The sequence below is a fragment of the Micrasema longulum genome, unplaced genomic scaffold, assembly GCF_059751315.1.
Source record: "Micrasema longulum isolate JH-2025_06_02 unplaced genomic scaffold, ASM5975131v1 h1tg000330l, whole genome shotgun sequence".
Classification (NCBI taxonomy): Eukaryota; Metazoa; Arthropoda; class Insecta; order Trichoptera; family Brachycentridae; genus Micrasema; species Micrasema longulum.
Genome location: NW_028277534.1, coordinates 152,255 through 174,174, shown reverse-complemented (window position 1 = coordinate 174,174; position 21,920 = coordinate 152,255). Strand labels below are relative to the sequence as shown.

The window sequence follows — 21,920 nt, the reverse complement described above, 5'->3', positions numbered from 1 at the left end:
ATTTCTATATTGCAATTTTATTTCATTGGGTACATTATGTAAGGCCGAGATAAGCATTATCGACAAAATCAAGAACGGAGCTCTGCGCTGGTTTGGACACGTAGAGCGAATGAACAGCGAAAGAACGGCTAAAAATATTTGCAATGCGAATGTTGATGGATGCAGAAATAGAGGAAGAACGAGAAAGATATGGCATGACGGCATGACCAAATCCAACAAATACTTTGTTTGTTTGAGGAAATATAACATCGGTAGAATTAGGAAGTTCTGTGTTTTTTTATTATTTGTTAATAGACAATTCAACTAAGCCAAAAATACATTAATAAAAAATTACGTGTCGTATTGGAAATTTGGAAATTACTTCGCGTGTGACATCAGGGGTTCTCTTCTCCTTCTCGATGAGTTGTGCTGATTCAACAGTTGACTTACCGTAAACCGGAAATACATCAAAACTCTCTTATGATTCGGAAGAACTAGTGACGTCATGCAAAGTAGTTAATTTTTTTTAAATCATTTTTTTTTTAATAATTTTTTTCATACATTTTCAAGAAACTTCGCCGTTCCATTTAATGCTCTAATTTTTACAGAGCGTAAGAATACATTTTTTATATCAAATTTTCTGTAGGGCTGAACTTCCCTATTCCAGTCAAATTCAGTAGATCGGTAGTTTCCTTCAAAATCGATAAATCTACCGAAAAATCGGTAGGGTTGACAACGCTGCAACAAAGGTAGTTAGATTGGCATCGTGAATCAATAAATAATTTATTTTAAAATGTTTTTTAGGCGCGGTATACAAATCAACGGACCAATCGGCAGAACTGACCGAGAAGAAGCGGAAGAGAACTTGATACGTCACACGCTGAGTAATTTCAGAAATACAAAACGGTAAAATATATCCATTCTCGTAGACCCCCATTTACATCTCATGGACCTCTAATTTTTAATATCACCGCAATAGACCCCCTGCAGGTCGTAATAGGCCCCGGGGGTCGATATAGACCATTTCGGGAATGACTGCTGTAGATGGATTAAAAAGTTCTGTAATAGTGATCCAGAACAGGCAGACGAAGTGTCGGCGCGCCTCAGGCAAGGCGGTCTGATGACATGACGGGTTGCAGAAGTGGTTGAATGCGGGTCGCTCAGGATATGGATATGTGGGGATTTAAGGGGGAGGCCTATGTTTGCCATTGGACACAAGAGGACTGAAACAAATGTACTATTTAAAATAATAAGGATAACATAGATTAATTCTTGTCTTTTGCACAGACTCATATTACATAACAGGAGTTGAAATAATAATAATTAAAAAAACAACCTTTATGCGATCGATAAAAAAAATACAGTTAAACGAAAATTCTAAATTATAATTAAGCATACGGATTAGCATTTTACATGCTTTGATAATTAATTTTGCATGCTTAATAAACTACGTGAAAATATAAATAATTTTAATCAGTACTAGGTGTGTAAGATTGCATAATACATGTCTCTTAGCGATCGCTTTTAATTAAGTTATCTCCGCTTTATCTGATTTGTTATGACGTTTTGTCTTCTCAAAATTAGATGCTTTATAAAAATCTAATACAGGAAATTATGAAATATCGATTGCTTAAATTATTATGAATCGAATCGCGAATCGAGACTGGAAATATTGCGATGAACAAAACCTTAATCAATTTGTGTTATTTGATAGGATTTATTGATACCATTTTTCTCTAATACGCGGAAACGAAATATTGCGGCTGTTAAGACCAGAGATATTGAATTATTCAGTTGTATATCTGAGTTCTACGCTTTAATTGTGATCTAAGAGTTTACTAATTCAAAACAATTAGCAGTTACAAAAATACCGTTTCATCGTAATGGATTTTTATTACTATACGCAGGTGTTAATTGATTAGGCTAAATTACAAAGAGATTGTTTCATTTTAACTTACTGAAAATATTTAGACATTGTTAGAAGGAAACATCTGAGAACATCAGAAATTAAAACATTGCGACCTATCGTAGGAGGTTGGATACCTAACGAAGACAATATATAGGGCATTGTGAGATGGAGCAGGTATAGAAGACGATTCTGGAGAGACCGTGTAGAGACGATGGATGTAGCGAGAAGCGAGGATTCCCAAGATCGCGATGCAAGAGACTCCGGAGAGTCGTCTACCACCAGGATGACCACCAAAGAGATGGAAAAAAGTTGGATGTCTGCATCACAGAACCAAGATTGATATCCTGTCTGAACAGAACGCAAGATCCATAGAAAGGAGAAGAAATTAAACTTTTTTTAAACGTGTTTGTTCGATTGAATATTTAAGAAATTTTATGGACATGCTCTTAAGAGGATACGCGGAGGATAGTTTGATTATTTTTTTTTTGACACAAAATCGAAGTTTTGTTTTTCTAATTGTTTTTTTCAGAAAGAGTATCAGAATACATTTTTTTTCCGTTCCCTCTTTTTTCGCGTTTTAAAAAATATATATACCATAAGACAGCAGATAAAACTTGGCGCTCGTAAGGGTTTTCGAAACAATTTTAAAATATCCCTGTTCTGTGCTATAATCCAGGGTGAAAATATGGAAATACGTGTTTTTTTGTAAAGAAAAGCAAGACAGCGCTTCCTCTGTTATTATTATTATTATGGATAACTCTATACTATCTTAAGGGCAATTTACAAAGAGACTTTATAAAATTTGGAAAAAAAAAAACTTAAAATGTATAATTTAAGTAAAACTTTTTTTAAAACAATTTATTTTGTCATCACATGCTACGTTTTTATTCAAATGATGGGTTGAAAGGTGGGTTTTAACTTTTAAGAACATTACTTAACTCTCACAGTTTCACTCCTCTGCCGTTTTGAAAATGCGCACATATTTTTTAATTTACCTGAATTTATAAAAAAAAAAACAATAAGTTGTTCGTAGTAGAATTGCAAAATGTTTTGACCTTACAAAATAGTTTCACTAGATTACACCATTGCGCAAATCTGTCCAATTCAATTCACATCTTGTGATGAGGTAGATTGAAAAACAGGTTGTTAAGTAACTAGGCAGACAGTAAAGAACTAAAAAATCTTTAAAAACAAGTGATTAATAATAATAATAATAATAATAATTTTCCTTCCCATCCCCTCTCCTCTCTTCATAGTAAAGTGTTATTTTTTTTTATATATATATATATTTTTGTTAATCTTTGCTTTTAATTTTTGTATAAAATTGTAAGATTCAATATGTCAATGTATTTATATTTTTCTCAAACTGAACGGTTTGGGTAGGTAGGAAGAAATTGCCTTAAGGCAATATGCCCGCCCTTATATGTATATTTATTGTATATGTATATAAAGTGTCAAATAAATAAATAAATGTTTGGATAATTTATATAGTGCCATTTTTGTGAAAATCACCTCAAGGGCGCTGTACAACAAATAAATATCCCAACACGTCTTGCAGCTACAGAGCGCATAAACGGTTGAGATTCTAGTTCCTCGTCTCCAATTATGATATATATGAGCTAGATAACAGCACGTCTTGCAGCTACAGAGCGCATGGACAATAAGAAATCTAGCCCCTATTTACATTTTTATTTGACAATGAAGTTAAGAGTTTAAGTGATATTTTAAAAACAAAATAAAAAGCAAATTTATAAAATTAGAAGTTAGATAACAACAAGTCTCGCAGCTACTGAGCGCATGGACGGTTGAAATTCTAGACCCCATTTACTAAATTTAGATATTTGACAACATTTACATAATATGATAGATAACATCACAAAAAGTCTTGCAGCTTCAAAACGCATCGACAAATGGAATTTCAACAACTGTGTAACATTCACGATTCTGCCCATGTTTAAACATTCACATTGCCTCAACTCTTCCATCTGTTGACTTTTGTGAAGCAAAAGAGCTGAAACCTCTATCACTCAAACCAGCCAATGGCAGGTCATAAGTTTATAATATTAGAAATCAAACACACATTTGAGTCAACAGAACACTTTATTTTATTTTTATTTATTCTTTATTAAATTTTTGTTTTTATATTTTTTATGTGTTCAGTAGACTCAAATCAGTATTTGATTTCTAATCTTTAGAAACCACTCATGAAAACTTCTCTCACTTAAAGTGTAAAATAACAAATAAAATAACAATAAAATTCCTCGGTTAACTTTTATTATTTTGTTCGACTGATACATGTTTCAAAAATAAAAAGGTTTTTTTAAATTATTGTTTTTGGGAGTCAAAAATTAAGTTACTTTTTTTTATTTTAGGGACAGATAATATAAGATAGTTACAACTATTACATTAATTCTAGCCACCTTCAAGAATCGCCTGAAACATTATAATATCAGAATCTTGAACTCCCTAAATTTTTCTGTTTTTATTTAAATATATATTTTTATCTCTTTTTTTTCATGGTTCCTCTTTCTCTCTCCTTCCAAACTCATTATCTGATTCAACATTACTCATCATTTTACATGTATAACAAAATGTACGTTAAGAAAAAAGTTAATATGTACAAGCCTTATCTCCCAATTTAAAAAAAGCTGTTAGTTTTAATTAATCAGGTTATTTTTATTTTATGTATGTATTTTTTGGTATATATGAATGTTTTTTTAGTACAAAATTTCGACCAACTCTTCTTTTGACCAGTCTGTTTTTTGGTTGGCTGGAATATATTGCTTTTAGCAATAAGTCCGCAAAGTACTTATTCTTTGTACTTAAAGTTTTAAATAAATAAATTTTAGTTTGCAAAACAGTTCATTTTTATGTTAGGAATGCTTGTTATTGGACAGCGCCCTAGAGGGGATTTTCCACTAAAATGGCGCTTTAAAAATTATCCGCAATAAATAAAATTAGGATTAAACAATATTTATTAGCTAAGGTGAGGAAATTTACTAGCCAACCTTTCCCCTTCTCTATGATTACCGAATGAAGCTTCTCGCTACTATCCGTGGCCCTGTTATAGGTCCTGTCGGATATACAGATCTGGTGGCTTCCAAAAATAATTTCAAGGCTTTTAAAAAGTTTTGTAATCATTTCGGCGAATTGATCATGTCCGATCAATTTAATCCCAGTCAGTGAAGAATTCGCTTCCCTCTTTTCTCAATCCAATGAAGTACATATTATGTACTTCTGGATTACTTTCTTTCAGCACAAATATGCTAAGGCTACTAGATTTCAGAGAGCTCCTTCGGGCAGCTTTTCTCGTTTGACAATGAGCAAATTTTCCGTGTATGTGGGCACCGCCAGTAGCTCAATCACAAATAACTATCGACGTGCTTAAAAACATGCTAAGCATTTGAGCGATCACAATGAACAATAATGAACACGCTTAAGTTATCGCAGTCATAAGTCAACGCGTGTGTAATCTCTAGATCAACGCTCGGGTCGTTCGTTTTTTGTTTTCCTCGTAAATAAATACAGTTTATTGGCGAAAAATCGGTGTTTACTATAAAAAATAATATAATATATTGCATTTGCAAAATAGTAAGGAGTATCTAATACAAAAAACTGAAAAATAAATTACAATTATTATGGAGTCTGCTTTTCTTGACATTTGGCTTGCCAGCCGCCGGCTGAATGCAATGAATAGCATGATAAATAATAAATAAATAAAAATAGCAGTTTTGGAATATTTTCCATATTTACACCGGTGAAATTCAAATATATGATTGCGCAGCAGGATTATACGTTGCGAAACTGAAATATTTTGACATTTAATGTAAGGTGTTCGCGGATGTTACATTGTGATCGCGAATACGATAAACAACCATGGTGAGAAATTGTTATCGCGTCGCTTTTTAGCATGTCGATAGTTATTTGTGATTGAGCTACAGGGAGACTTATGTCCTCAAATGCGGTGTGCGGTATGTGGCGGGCAACCTAAGGTGAGGAAAGAACACAATATAGACAGTGTTTTACCACCTGTAGGTCGCGACCCCCTGGGGAGACTTTTATTTTATTTAAATAAGTTTCGGTTTCATTCAAAATTAGAACAGAAGCTGAAATTCGGTTACGTATTCGGCTGAAAATATTGTTTCGGTCGGTCACTATAAGACAGTAAAAAATAGGTTTTATGACATGGGAAATAAATATTTGATTATTTATTTACGGTTCCATAAACATTTTACATAATTACAATAAAACCGGTGAAAAAAAATACAACAAAAAATACCATAATATTAAAAAAAGAACAAAAACATCGAGAAAAGTATACAATGGTAAACAGTATGAAGAAATTTTATTTTTATTTTTAAAAAGACAATTATTTAAACAATTTATAAATTAAATATGTATATACAAAACTATTATTAGACATACACACACATAAGACCTTTTGGTCCTTAATATTTTTATTTATTTTTTAACATGTTTTAGTAATTACCTAATGGTATATTTTCCTCGGTATATATCAATTTCAATTTATTTATTTTATAAACGTTTATGTACATTACAAAATATTTCAATGCACACATACACGAAAAAATTAATACTAAAATTTAAATATACAAAAATGGTAAAATAAAAATACCCAGCAATTATAAAGAAAGAATGCTATCCTCTCTGAACTTTTTTTCAGTAATATGAAAGATGTCAATATCCGAAGAGATACGGTTGAATAAAGTTTAATATATGTAGAGCCGGGTTGTGGTCCTGTGGCTAGCGTTTCGGACTCGCGGATCAAAGATCCGTGGTTCGAATCCCACTCTACCCCAACTTGATTTCCATTTTCTAATAGTGAGTTATTTTAACTCGTTGAAAATGGCCCTTGAAATTAAATATTTAGGTAATATTCATAAGAATGCAAATATTCCTTTTAGAAAAAAAAAATATTTATACAAATAAATGCGTTTATGGGTTTCAAGATTAAAATAAAATAAATAAATAAATATATAAAAAATAATAATAAAATATTTTTTATTTTTTTTAATACATAAATACCAGTACAAGAAAAGAATAATTAAAAAGTATGTAGGTATCTAATAGTTGTACATTAATTTGTTCACTTAATAATTATGATCAGAAATCAAAGTAAGTAATAGAATGTACATATTAAAATATTATGTCCCTGTTAATACTTTACGAATTATTTATTTATCTCTCTCTGAATCAATTATACGATACGCCATAACTTCCTGGGGGTTATCAAGTGAAACTAATATTAATTTTATTCAAACCTTGCAAAATTCTACGATCAAATTGCTACTACATAAAGATGTATACCGCCAGAGACACAATATTTCAATATCATTTATGTATAAATCTGTAAATAAATTATCTGTTAGGGCTCTACTTTGGTACAAATTAATTTGTCAGCATGCGTCGCACTCCGAGTATAAACTCAAGTTGGTACATGATTACAACACCAGGTTTACTAGTATGGAAGGGCTAGCTGTTTTGATGGTTTTTAATTTTTCAAAATGTAATCTGTAATTGTTTTTCAAGTAAAATTATTGTTAATGTAGGTTAAGTGTAAATAATCAATGTAATTTATAAGAACCTGCTGACGAGTTGTATGTATGCAACTCAGCAGGACTTTAATTTAAGAATATTTTGTAAATATTTTTGAAAAATAAATAAAAAAAATAAAAAAAATAAACTGAATAGGTATAGTATTTTCCATATATTTTCCGACATTAATAGCTTAATTTAAAACTATCTTTTACGGTATTTTCCATCGGGAAATATTTTCCCTAACTGCAATATTTATTGCGTGTGTATAATTTGAATAGGTACAGCATTAAGAATGATTTTAGATTGTGTAATGTGAACTTTAAGTCAATTTCATGGTAAATTTTAAATAAAAAATCAACTTGACTGACTAAAAACTAATATCTTTAATCTAAGCAACAAAAGTTTTATAATATTCCGGGTTTTAATAACAAATTGAAGCTGTCCGTTACCTCTGTACAACTCCTATTGAATATTTTCACAGTTAAAGTTTAAACCCACACACGGGGAATGAAAAAACACAGTTTAATTATGACTGGCGAATTACTAGATACACTTTTACAGCGCTATAAACCGACTGTGTCCGTTTGAGTGAGGATTTTCTGACACAAAAAATGCTACGCTGCAAGCGATTGTGATCCGTCGGTACAAGGCACAACCTTTGGTTTTGTTATTATTTTGTTTTGCGCTGCCTCACTTTCACTTCTTATTCTGCTGAAGAGTGAACTACTACTCAGAACTCATTATACTTCATTTGTTTAAAAGGTACACTCAAATAATTTTATTTAAATATAGTAAACTGGGGTTTCCTCTTTCGACATTCCATTAATACGGGCTTGCCCAATGAGAGATAAATGTAAATAGTTGAGAATTAAAATTTAATTGTTCAAAAAGATTAGATTAAGATTTCAGACATCAAATATAACTTTTAATATTGCAACAAAGGCATTTTTTTGTCTTAGAGAAAAAAAAATATTTCGTAAATCTGTAGATTTTTTTATCTTCTTTCTTGTGTCGATTGTTTGGTTGCCAAATAGCTCGAATTATTTAAAAATTCACGAGGCCCCATAATCTAACAAGGTTAAAGTAGGTTATGGGTTTATGGTATAATAATTAATTTTCAAAATTATTTTATTTATTAATTGGCAGGTAAAAGCATGAACCAGTGCACTATGAAGCCGACTAATCTCCACTCGATTTCTTTTAGCAAAGTTTTCACCCGCGAGTAGAAACTAAAAAAATAAAACAAAATAATAATGCAATAAATAAGTATCCATCCACTCAAATTTTACCGCACCGGGTGGATTACGATGAAACATATGAAATGATCCTTTTAGTGTCAAAGCGTTGCTTTTTAAACTATATTGAAACATTCAGTTACTTTTTCGGGTGTCCCACAAGGCTGTACCCTGGGTCCATTGTTGTTCTGTATTTTCATTAATAATCTAAAAAATGTAATTTTAAACTCGGGTTTTTTGCTATTTGTGGATGATTTAAATCTTTTCTTAAAAGTGACAACTTTCGACGATTTTCATCTTCCGCAATATTTTTTTAAATATCAAAAACATCTTCGTTAGTTTGTGGTATGACATTTTAGGCATATTTATTTATAAATTTGTTTGAACCACTGTAACTTTTGAGTTTTACGTCAACCGGTTTTAAGGTAACTTCCTCATAATCGGTTCAAGTCTTAGTGATGAGGAAGTAGCCTGGAAACTTGACAGGCGCCGTGGCGCAGTTGGCAAGACAGCTAACTGTAAAATAGGCGTCGCGGGTTCGATTCCCGCCAGTTGCAAAAAAAAATCCAAGAAAGATTTTTTCTCAGTTGGTCTGGGTGTTGTGGTATATTTTTCATAACTTCCTTCCATATCTTATTTCCGACCTGCTGAAAAGTCGCTAAAGAAGATGCTTAGCGGGTTATTTCTTTAAAAAAAAAAATGGTCCACGTATAACTCAAATCATTTTTTTGTTAGTAAAAATATTAATCACATTACAAATTCGAACACGTTTTAAAACTACCGAAATGCAAAAGGTTTACACTCCGCGGAACTGATTCCGTTGAGCGCCTGGCTAATATTATTATTATAATTATTTTATTGACTATATATATATATATATATATCTGTCTTTTACAAATATTTATAATATTAACATATAACATTTATTTTTTTTCAAAAACATGAATATTAAAAACAAGATTTTAAAAAAAAAATCACACCAAAAATTATACAAGACTTATATTTAAAAAAATAACCTAATAATCATACAGCATATTCAGGAGAAAGTTTAAATAATAAAACATTCTACAGTAAAACAAGAAGAAAAACATAAGTACTGTTTCACACAGCTAGGCAAAGTGAACAAAAAATTGTATATGAAACGCATGAATAAATAAATATAATTACCATTCACCATCTTTGAAAAAGTTCAAAAGGTTTGTTCTATAGGAACAATACCCTACACTAAATATATCAGATACGTGGGAATAACTATTGCCGAGTTCATGAAATCTATTTAATACTGCATTACAAGTATACACTGTCCGTGAATTATTGCTACAAAACGGTGGCACCTGTCTAGTCATTCTTCCAGGCACCCTGAAGTTGATGAGAGATAACAGTTCAGGGCAATCCCATATTGAATTTACAATGTTGAATAAATTTAAAAGACGAAAACAATGACTCATTAAAACAATGCTACCAATTTATTACAAAACAAAGAGCAACTTACGCCCTTAGATGCTTATTGCATATTATAAAATTTAATTGGATTGATTTTCTTACTTAAATACGAAATGACAGCCGGTTTAGCGCAAAAAATTGTCTTTTTCGAAAACTTCAAGCTCTGGTTGAGTAATCCAAAAGGGAAATTTTTAGACCCCTTTCATTTCGAAATTCGGAAAAAAATATATCGGCTCACCCTACTGCACATGTTTCGCGGATGTAGTACAGTACATATTGCTCAGACCTCAGACCTGATTGCTCTAGCGCTCCAGCCTCCAGCCTCTAGCCTCTAACGGTAAAAGTACACGAAACGCGGATATTGTCTGTTGCCTTATTTTTCGGATTCGCCATCTTCTATTTATAGTAAACTACGTAAAATTAGATGGAAAATCAGATTCGTTTGCGTGTAAAGGCGAGACGCGGAGCAGCTAGCCATTAAAATTATTTTTTTTCATAAAGAAAAACACAGAAATTTCATTAAACATTACAAAAATCAACATTGAAAGCATCCACCACATACCCGAATCCGTTTTAAAGACTAAATGTATAGAATTAAGAAAAGTCCAGAAACCGCATACGCACATCAAACAGAAGGCGACTCAACTACTCATAAATGAGTAGGTTTACGTTTTGCTTCATTAGTTTCTTTGTAGACGTCGCTCAGTACGCAGCTCCTGATTTGAATTCAACTATGCCGAGTTGTGTCCTTTTAAAGTTTAGAAATACTGCTAGGATCTTAAAGGAACCGGGTGCAATCACATTCCATGTGTAATTAACAAACGAATGTTTAAGTAGCAAATGAATTACTTAAAAATTGAATTATTTTTCCAGATTTTCCAGATTCCTGTCAGATTGTCGAAGAAATAAAATAGAAATTTCGTTAGTGTTGCCAGGGTAGAATTTTTTTTACCCGAATTTGCTTATTTAATACAAAAACTAGTGAAAATTAGACCTCGGATTAAACAACGCCGTGGGGGACATTTGAACGACATTATCTTTAAAACATGAAATATTATTTAGCATGATATAGAAATACCCGTTTTGGGTCAAATAAATTCGTTTTATATTTTAAGTTTAAAGTTCATAAATTCAATTACTCTTATTAAATGACCCTTTATTTATCTAATCTGCTGTGTCAATCAATGTTTTCGCGTGCACAATAAAATTTTAGAGAAATTAACAGATAGCTTTTTTTTACCTTACATTTGTGTTATGATAAATTTTTTTCCCATCAAGCAACATTACCCGGCGACTTAACGTATGCGCGCGGCGTAAGCGTGTCTAAGTAGGGGAATTATTGGACACTGTCCGATGTATTCAAATATGATTCTACGACTATTCTTAATTCTATGACTAAATGTATTTCTTCGGATTCACTCATACAAGCAATAATTTATTTATTTTCATTGCGAATGATTATATTTCATTCTTTGCTAACCAAATTCAGTAAGAAAAAGCGTGAACAAATATTTACATTTACAACTTTCAATGTACCTTTCACTGTCGCTCTAAAACCCCCCCTCATCGTCTACAAGGGGATGTATAAATAAAATAAATAAATAAATCCTTCACCCATTTCAAACCACTTTATGCCGACAGTAATAGGAAACGTTAGTTACTAGTCTCTGGATCACCAGATCGCCCCCAAAAACTTAACAAAAATCAACAGTTGGAATAATTTAGCAAATATGGATGTTCAAACAGAGGCAAAATGCCGACTGGTAGACCACTAAAACCCGCCAGTGACATGAGCCCTTTAACTTTCATATTCCCTATTCTTAAATGGTCACCATCTTTATTGTAATATGAAAATATCAATAACTTTAGGTATCATCATTATTCCCTTTCCGCACGTAATGGTGCATAGGGCACTGCATTGGTACACCAATCGTAGCATATCTTGATCATTTTTGTTACATGAAGGTAAAAATGATCAGTCTCACGCTTCAGGTACCATTCAAGGGACTATGAAATATTTTAAGTGTAAAAACACCCTTTTAAATTAATACTTCATATCAATCATGTCGGGAATCGAACCCGAGACTTCTTGAATGGTAGGCAAACGCGGTGACCATTACACCACGAGACCGACAACTCTAGGTATAGGGAGCTTAATCTATTTATTTTTTTGTGCATATTGAAAATGGTTTATTGGCGGGTTTATTGCCAAATGGCAATTTCTTCCAACCAACCAATAAAATAAAATTTTTATTTACATAATCAAAGCAACGAAACATATTCAACAGGTTTTTTTTTCGAAAAAGCTATGAATATACAAAAATAGAAATAACTGTATTTGTATATAAATTACTTTAAATCAATACTACTACTCGATGGGAAAAATTAATACAGAGGAAAGAGGAAAGGAGGAGAGAATCTAGTCCTTGTCTACAAAAATTTAGACAAACTTAAGATATTGTTAATCAAACAAGCTGGTTCAATATAAAGTAATTGAAAATTATTTTTAGGCATTGCCAAGTATATGGGTGAAATAATTCAGTCAGATAAACGTCTCGCATCATAAAGGTTTCAGCTCTGCAACGTCACAAAATACAACAGGTGGAAGAATTCCAAATGTTACACAGTGTGTAAAGTGGCCACTCAAACCAGCCAATGACAAGTCCTAAGCCCTGTCAATCCCCAGACTTCCAATTTATCATTCTCTAAAATGTTTTCTATCTATGTTGTAAGTTGTAATATGTTAATTTTATAAATAAGTTTTAAATTGAAGTTCCACCTTTTTTGATTTTAACATTTATTTATATATCCGTTATTACAGGTTTAGCTAACGGGCCTTGCAGTTTTAGCTTATGGGGATTCATTTACTGGGACAGCAATTCGCTAAATTTTTACATACGAAAATCACACTGATTTAGCGTTGAATACTATGATAATAAGGCTCAAATTCCTGTGCGGTATAAGGACGGACGCAATCATTCAATTCTAGAGTATTTATATCATATATATACATAATATATTAATTTAATTTTGATAATTTACATTGCTAGTTTTATTTAAATGTGTATTTTTTTAGTATTTACATGATACTAGACGTGTTTTACTAATGAATTTATTTTTATAATAATTCAATTTTGATCACATACACTGTTAGTTTTATTACAATATTTGAGTGTGTTCAAATGTTTGTAGACAAAAGACAGGATTTCGCCACCTCGGGAACCATTAAGATTGATAAGATTATTCGTTAGTCATTATTCAATCAGATGAATCTCTTCACAACAATAAAGGTTTTAGTTCTTTAACTTCACTTAAATCAACAGATGGAAGAATTGAAGAAAAATGGATGTTCAAACATAGGTAAAATGGTGAATATTATACCGTGTGTAAAGTGGCCACTTAATGGTTTAAGGTTGGCTGGTGCCAATGACGGGTCATAAGCCCTGTAAATGCATAGACTTTCATTTTATCTTATTAAGGTATTCTCCATCCCTGTTGTAATTTGTTATTGCTAGTTTTGTGTATTTTATTCGTGTTTATTTTAATTTTTTTAAATTGCACTACAACAAGCCAGGAGGCCCAATAACAGTGGTGAATTACATCACAGAACACTCAGGCTTGAGAAAAATCACATTTTATTTTTTGTATTCTCACCGGGAATCGAACCCGGAACCTTTCGTGTGTGAGTCAAGCGTCTTGACCACTACACCACGGAGGCCGTTTACATGTGTACACAAGAAGTGTTTTGTTTACATTCATTTAATTTCAATATTAATCATTTACATTGTTAACAAATTACCACAGGGATGGAGAATACCTTAAAGAATTTGAATACCGATAAAAGCAATATGTGAAATAGATTTAGAAAAATTAATTGTATTTTAAGGTATTCTCCATCCCTGATGTAATTTGTTAATCCTAACGGGGGGGTAAAATCCAGTCTTTTGTCTACAAACATTTGGACAAACTCAAATATTGTAATTTACATTGTTAATGTAATTTAAATGTGTATTTTACAAGTGTTCACGTGCAATTGATGAAAAAAAGTAACTGTCTTTTTTTATTTTTGGAATATTTCTCTGTTTTATTTATGTGTAAACCAAATAAATAAATAAATAATGGTAAAGCCTATTAAATGAAGATTGCAACTGCTAAAATCTGATTATCTGACGCAACATACAATATTTTATTCGAATAAGACTGTTGCTTACGTATACTTTTTTAATATAAATTACGTTTTAAAGTGTTACGTGATTAGATCTGTCTGATTGTAGGCGTTGAAATAATGTTTTTTTTTATTTATCAAACATTCCACAGTATTGAACCAGAACCGCCCACATTGACATACAACATCGTGCCGATAATACGATAGTTGAAAATTAATAATAATACAATATCATGCTAAAACTACTGACTATAGAATGACTCATTACAAATCATGGGTAGCCAAAAGTGGTTTAAACTATTTATCAAGAAAAAAATCAATACTTCTGCAGAATTGCCAAACTGTTTCAATAGGAAGATATCACATAATATGAATAAAGATAAAAATAATATGTGAAATAGATTGAGAAATTTTTTTTGTATTTTCAAAATTAATATGGATATACAGGGTGCTTTTTAAACCCTGTCACATCCGAAACCACGATGATCAGTATGAGCAAGAAGGCATATTGGCACATTAAAATAAATTTTTAGAACGAATAGAATTAACAAATATATCTATATATTTTTTTATTTTTTTTATTTATGAAACATACAGTACAGTTACATAGTTTTATATTTTACACAGTTAGACTGAATTCTAAAGCTAGGGTTTCCTAGGACAGCGGTGCCCGTATCTTTACGGCCGTAGTGAACGGTGATACGGTGGACAGCCCTCGTAGAGGTGGCTAGAGAGTGGTTTTATTTTTTAACGGTGTTATCAACACCGTTTTCCTAGGAAACAACTCTCTAGTCACCGTTACGACGGCTGTCCACCGCATCACCGTTCACTACGGCCGTAAAGATACGGGCACCGCTGTCCTGGAAACCCTAGCTTAATGGACCAGTGAATCCATATTATAAAGTAATTATATGTAAAGTTATTAATTAAAGTACAAAAAAGAGAAGGAAAATAAACATACATAGAAATTGTTTAAAAATTAAAATTGAAGTGAAAAAATGAAGAAATTTTTGAAAAGGTAATTAAAAGTTAAGAATTAAAATAAAGAATGAAAAACATGCTAAGATGTAAAAATAATAATAATATATAAAAAAACAAATGGTTGCTTACTTCTGCAGGGTTGAAACGAGGAGGGTGGAGGGGGGGTCTGATACACCGCCAAACGTGCGTTTTCGCCCTCTTCACTTCTCCCCTGCAGAAGTAAGCAATTATTAGTTTTTTATGTTTTATTTTTTTAAATTTCATTCATTCTAAACATTTATTTTAATGTGCCAATATGTCTTCTTGCTCATACTGATCATCGTGGTTTCGTATGTGAAAGGGTTTTAAGAACACCCTGTAAACTGTGAAGAAAAGTTTTCATGCATATTTTTTTTTGTGAAATCGTTAAAAAATATGTCTCAACAAAAACTCGACATGTTTGGCCTTAACAAATGTGATGTCAATATTCGTGACGATGTTATATTTAAATTTAAACGGTCACAAACAAAGTTCGAAATTTGTGACGTATTAGGGGCGTGAGATGCCATGAACCGTTTTCGTGGGGATTCAAAATTAAAAATTTAAACATATTTTTTATGACACATTCGGACAAACTCAAAATATTGTAATATTTTGAGAATATGTTTAAAAAGTCAAGGGAATTTTGTAACGAAAAACTCCCTTAGAGACAGGAAAAATATCCATGTCCAAATATTGTTCAACATAGAGGTAGCCCTTCCAACAGGCATAACCATTGGCGGGTTGGTCCTGTATATTGGAATGTGGAACAGAAATCTCGAAAATCCAGAGATAAGCCAAGCACAATCCCGGATTTTTTGGGGCTTGAAAACGGCCCGGATCCCGGGACTGTAGTCTCTAATTGTAGCGTATATGGATTGTTTTTATAAAATGCATTTTTTCAGCAAATCAATATTTCATGTCCACTCTGACATGGATCAAACCCAAAACCTCGAGCGTGGTACGCAAGTGCGCTAATTACTACGCTACCATGATGACTTATCTCCACTCGATTACCTTCTGCAGGATTTTTACCTGAGGTTGTCCATCGTGTCGAAAACACTCGTTCATTTAACATATTACAACAGAGATAAAGAACATTTAAGAGACGTTAATATAGAAGTCTAGGCATCTACAGAGCTTATGACCTGTCAATGACTGGTTTAAGTGGCCACTTTACACACTGCGTAACATTCACCATTCAGCCCATATTTGAACATCTATATTCCTTCAATTCTTTCATCCGTTGATGTTTGTGAAGTTAAAGGGCTGAAACCTTTATTTATGCGGGTGAGATTCATCTATAGCTCTCGGCTTCTCGACAGCCTGAAAAACTGAGCAGAAATTGTCTAATTTAAATGTTCTGCCTGTTAATTCTTTATCAACTTCAATAGGAACCAATGCCGCTCTCACTTTGCCGTCGAGCAGGCTACCACCCGTAAAGATTCTCATTTCATTGGGAGCATAAGGAGGTATATCTTTGTCAAGTAAAAGAACACTTTCGGGAATTCTTTCACACGGGTAAGGTAAATCAAAATAGTTTACTAAAAAGGTGGTACTAATTAGTGGTAGTGCTCTATGCACCATCGTGAGCTGATAAGGACGATAATGTTAATGTTTATGTTTCTTCATGTAACTGTTGTAATTGGCTTAGGCCGTATGTATTTAATAAATAAATAAATAAATAATGATAATTACAGTTTCAAAACTTTTTACTTTTATTATGATCGTGTTTTTTGCATCGCTTACATCTGCGTATCAATTAGCCATGGATAATGTTATTGTTATCGTGCAGTACGGTGTATAATAGATTCAGAATGTAATCATTGAATGTGCTTCCGGCTATGTAAGATGTACGGGGGCCTTGCCGGGCGATCCGTGGCAAATTGGCCGTTGGATAATTCAACCAGTTGGATGTCCAACACAGTCGCAACGCCGGCGCAGCAGGTGGAAATTGATAGATAAAAGAGACAGAAACCTTTTTTAAAAAGCAATTCAAGAAGTCTAGGCATGGCTTCGATGAGGAAAATCCATCTCAGCTGCTCACACAGAACAAGATCTTCAAAACGAAAACAATGTTGTGTTCACTTTTAATTTCTTTGTGACGCGGGGGACATCTTTAGAACATGGCCCGGCAGCGGTCCCCGTTATAGTTTTTATAAAATGTTTATACATATGTAAAGGAAATGTATTCCCTTTCATTTTGAATGTTACAGCGTTTCGCGTTGTCGATAAAGCAGTGTTTCACAGTTATACGGTAAAACAGATAAAACCAAGATGGCGATGTTACGTCAGATTTTTACATGGCCGAAGTGAATAAAGAATAAAGATTGTTTGAATAAATCGTAAAAGCAAATGGGAAAGAGGTACTTAATAAACTTAAATGTCGTTTCTTTGTTTTCACAGGTAAGATGGTTGATAAAAATATGTTAACTAAGTTCGTTTTGTGATATAAAACTGATAAAATAAATCTTTGTTTTCACAGAGCAACATAAGTATTTTATTAGTTAATCAATTGAAAGGAATCAATATTATACATGTAATTCAAATACATCAAATTATTGATTTTACATCTGTTTTTATTATATATATTCAAATATAACTTAAATTCTAATTTGAACTATTTTATCATATAATTAGGATAGTCGAGAAGGAGCGTAGAATCATATTTGAATACATCGATTGTGTCCAATAATTCCCACACTATGCCTTACTTTCGCCGCGAGCATTCGTGAAGTCGCCGGGTAATGTTGCTTGATGGGAAAAAAAATAATCATGACACAAATGTAAGGTAAAAAAAAAAGCAATCTGTTAATTTCTCTAAAATTTTATTGTGCACGCGGAAATATTGTTTGACACAACATAATAAATGAGTAAAGGGTCATTTAATAAGAGTAATTGAATTAATGAACTTTAAACATTAAATATAAAACAAATTTTATTTGACATAAAACGAATATTTTTTTATGATGTTAAATAATATTTTATGTTTTAAAGATAATGTCGTTCAAATGTCCCCCACGGCGTTGTTTAATCCGAGGTCTAATTTTCATCAGTTCTTTCATTAGATAAGCAAAGAAGGGTAAAAAAAATTACTACCCTGGCAAAACTAACGAAATTTCCATTTTGTTTCTTCGACAATCTGACAGATGGAAAAATAATTCAATTTTTAAGTAATGCATTTGCTACTTAAACATTCGTTTGTTAATTACACATAAAATGTTATGCCATTCTGTTTCTTTCAAGATCCTAGCAGTATTCTACACTCCTAGCAGTATCCTACACTTTAAAAGGACACGCGGGACACTTTAAAAGGAACGACGTCTACAAAAAAACTAATGGCTCAAAACGTAAACCTACTCATTTATGAGTAGTTTAGTCGCCGTCTGTGTGATGTGCGTATGCGGTTTCTGGACTATTCTTAATTCTATGGGTTTAATTAATATTTAAAGCATTAACTTTGTGGTCGAACATTTTACTAAATGTTGTTAAATATTTGTACATAACCACATGACGTCTTTTCCATGTCTACCGGATTTGAGTGCATGTTGGTTTAATTGGTGTCCTGGCGTAACCGTTAGACATCGAAAAGTCGGTAAGTGATTATATACGAAAATTATATAACATTTAGCAAACTCTTTTATTCCCATAATTATATGAAATCATGATCCACGACCCCCGCTTGGACTTATATATAACATAAACATTCATTCTCCCACTAGTTTGACAATGTCGGTCATGACAAAACCCGGCACTGGTAAAAATTATAAATATAAGTGGAATAACACTATATACGTATTTTTATTACTATAATTATTAATTCTCATTTTAAAAATTCTGGTATTTTTTTTTTTTATAAACGAGTATACAGTCCCGTTTAACCGAATTTCCGGATCAACCGAACACCAAAATACTATTTGTATCCCCTTATTCTACATATTTATTTGTTTCACAGTTTTCAACTGTACAGAGGTTCATTGTAAATTCGAACAAAAAAAATTCAGGTTTCTGGGACCCAAAATAATCAATATGTTACCCGAACATTACAAAACCATGACTCAAATTCAATTAAATAAATTTGTAATAAAATGGTTACTGGATTTAGGTAGAGATAAATCGGAAGATTTATCAAAAAACATTCTAAAACAATAAATGGTATATTTATTGTATAACTTTATAATAAATTGACTGGTAGGTAGTCATGTTATTGTTTATTTTTGCATAAAAATGTCTGCCTTAAAACAGGTTGTACATAGTTAGGCAGACTAGACATAATCCAGAGAAATCTATTACCTAAGTATGTATGCAGCAGATAAAGAAATTGTAATTTTTGTTTATAAACCATGATTTATTCCATTATTATTATTATTATTGTAGTGTAATGGTCAGTGCGTTTACCAACCATGCAAGAGGTCTCGATTTCGATTCCTGAATGGTTGATATCAAATATTATTTAAACGAGCTTTTTTACAGTAAAATGTTTCATAGTCCCTGCACTGGTACCTGAGCCGTGAGACTGATCATCGTACCTTCATGTAATATATGGTGCATAAGGTACTGCATTGGGACACCAATCGCGGCGTATCTTCATAGTTTTTGTTACATGAAGGTAAGATAATCAGTCTTACGCTTCAGGTGCCAGTCCAGGGACTATGAAATATCGTATCGTAAAACACATTTTTAAATAAATATTTCATGTCGACCATTTTGGGAATCGAACCCGAGACCTCTTGCATGGTAGGCATACGCACTGACCACTAAACCACGACGCGGACAATACCAAATGATAAAAATAAAATTATGAAATCTGATACATTGTAATTTATTCACTGCTGTGATTATTTTTGTATTACAATTTTTGCAAAAGGTCGTTGACGAGAAAAAATAATTATTTATTTATTGCTACAAATATTACAAAAAAATAATAATAACGTATCCTTTACTCTATGAGGCCAAGAGCCTAGTGTTGAGTTAGGATAATGAAACATAATGAAAAGTGGAAGCATATATACATTATTAAATAATAGCAAAATTTAAAATTATTACATAAACATGTATTTTAATAAGCATCTGGACAACACGCATAATAGTATATAAATCTACGCTGTATTTAGCAGCAGCCTCCTGCAATGGTATCTTCTTTTAGACAAAATCCAAACTTGTACACTCTTTTTATCGGGTCATGGTAAATTTAATTTAAAAAAAATGTTTTTAATATCGTTGACTTCCCTTCGTGCTGCTGCGGATATCCTAACCAATCTTCTGAACACATCCTGTGGTCTTGTCCCTTTCCCCTTCTCTACGATTACCGAATGGACCTTCTCGCTACTATCCGTGGCCCCGTTATAGGTCCTGTCGGATATACAGATCAGGTGGCTTCCAAAAAGAATTTCGAGGCTTTTAAAAAGTTTTGTAATCATTTCGGCGAATCGAGCATGTCCAATCAATTTAATCCCAGTCGGTGAAGAATTCGCTTCCCTCTTTTCTCAATCCAATGAAGTACATATTAGATGGATATCATGACAATTGATCAAATAATCAAATTCAATGTTGCTAATGAAATAAACAAAATTATTAAAGGAATAGTTCCGAGATATTTTCAAAATAAACTAAAAAATAATGAGTTCTTTCATAGAAACTATGCTACAAGAGGATCTAAAAATGTAAGACTAGAAAAGAAATCAAAAGCAATGTCCCAGAACTGCCTTATGTACAAGGGAATACAATTATTCGAGAAAATGCCAGAAAGCATAAAAAATGAAATAAATGTAAATATATTTAAAATCAAATATAAAAAGTATATATGTGAAAAATATTAGGTAATATATAGTGTAAATAGTGAATATAATTAATGAAAATGTACATATGAAACAGTGAATATTATAAATTAGGATATTAATTGTATAATAGTGATAAATAATGTTAGAATAAGTATAGATGGAAATATTGTGTTGTAAATATATATTAGACTATGTTAATCATAGAACTAAATAAAATAAATAATAAAATAAATAATAATAATGACAATAATATTATGTACTTCTGGATTACTTTCTTTCAGCACAAAGATGCTAAGGCTACCAGATTTCAGAGAGCTCTTTCCGGCAGCTTTTCTCGTTTGACAACTAGCAAATTTTCCGTGTATGTAGGCACCACCAAGGAGACTTATGTCCTCAGATGCGGTGTGCGGTATGTGGTGGGCAAGCTGTACACTCTTTTTGAAAATGGCTTTCGTTTTAGAGAACTTCATATGTTCATCCAGGACATTGAACACTCGTGGGGCCACAAATGAGGAATTCCTCTGAGCAAAAGTCGTACGGGTTTTTGGTATGAAATGATTCAAAAAACCTTGTACGAGCATTCTGCTGGTATCTACTCTTGTAACCGCATGGCCAGTAATGTGTCAGACTCTTTTTTAAAATAATTTCAATACCAGTCTTTGAATCGTTGATGAATAAATAAATAAATATATCTCGTGATTCCTTTCTTTAGACTTTAGAGTATCTACAATTTGCTCACTCGTGATTAAGTTACTATTCCATAGCCTTGACTTTTTGGCAATCAATGTCTGCGTACATAATTGGAGTATTGGAGATTAACTTTTATTTAGTACACTTCTTCGTTGTTTCTT

At 32.2% G+C, this 21,920-nt stretch overlaps 1 protein-coding gene across 1 annotated transcript in view; it reads right to left on the bottom strand.

The window, feature by feature from the left end:
• The window catches only part of LOC148282432 (uncharacterized), a 162,802-nt gene that overhangs the window by 78,859 nt on the left and 62,023 nt on the right, over positions 1–21,920 (bottom strand). Inside the window, exon 3 of the mRNA XM_088225087.1 lies at positions 15,401–15,482. The gene's annotated coding sequence lies outside the window, so the exon portion shown is untranslated. The remainder of the gene's footprint in view (positions 1–15,400; positions 15,483–21,920) is intronic.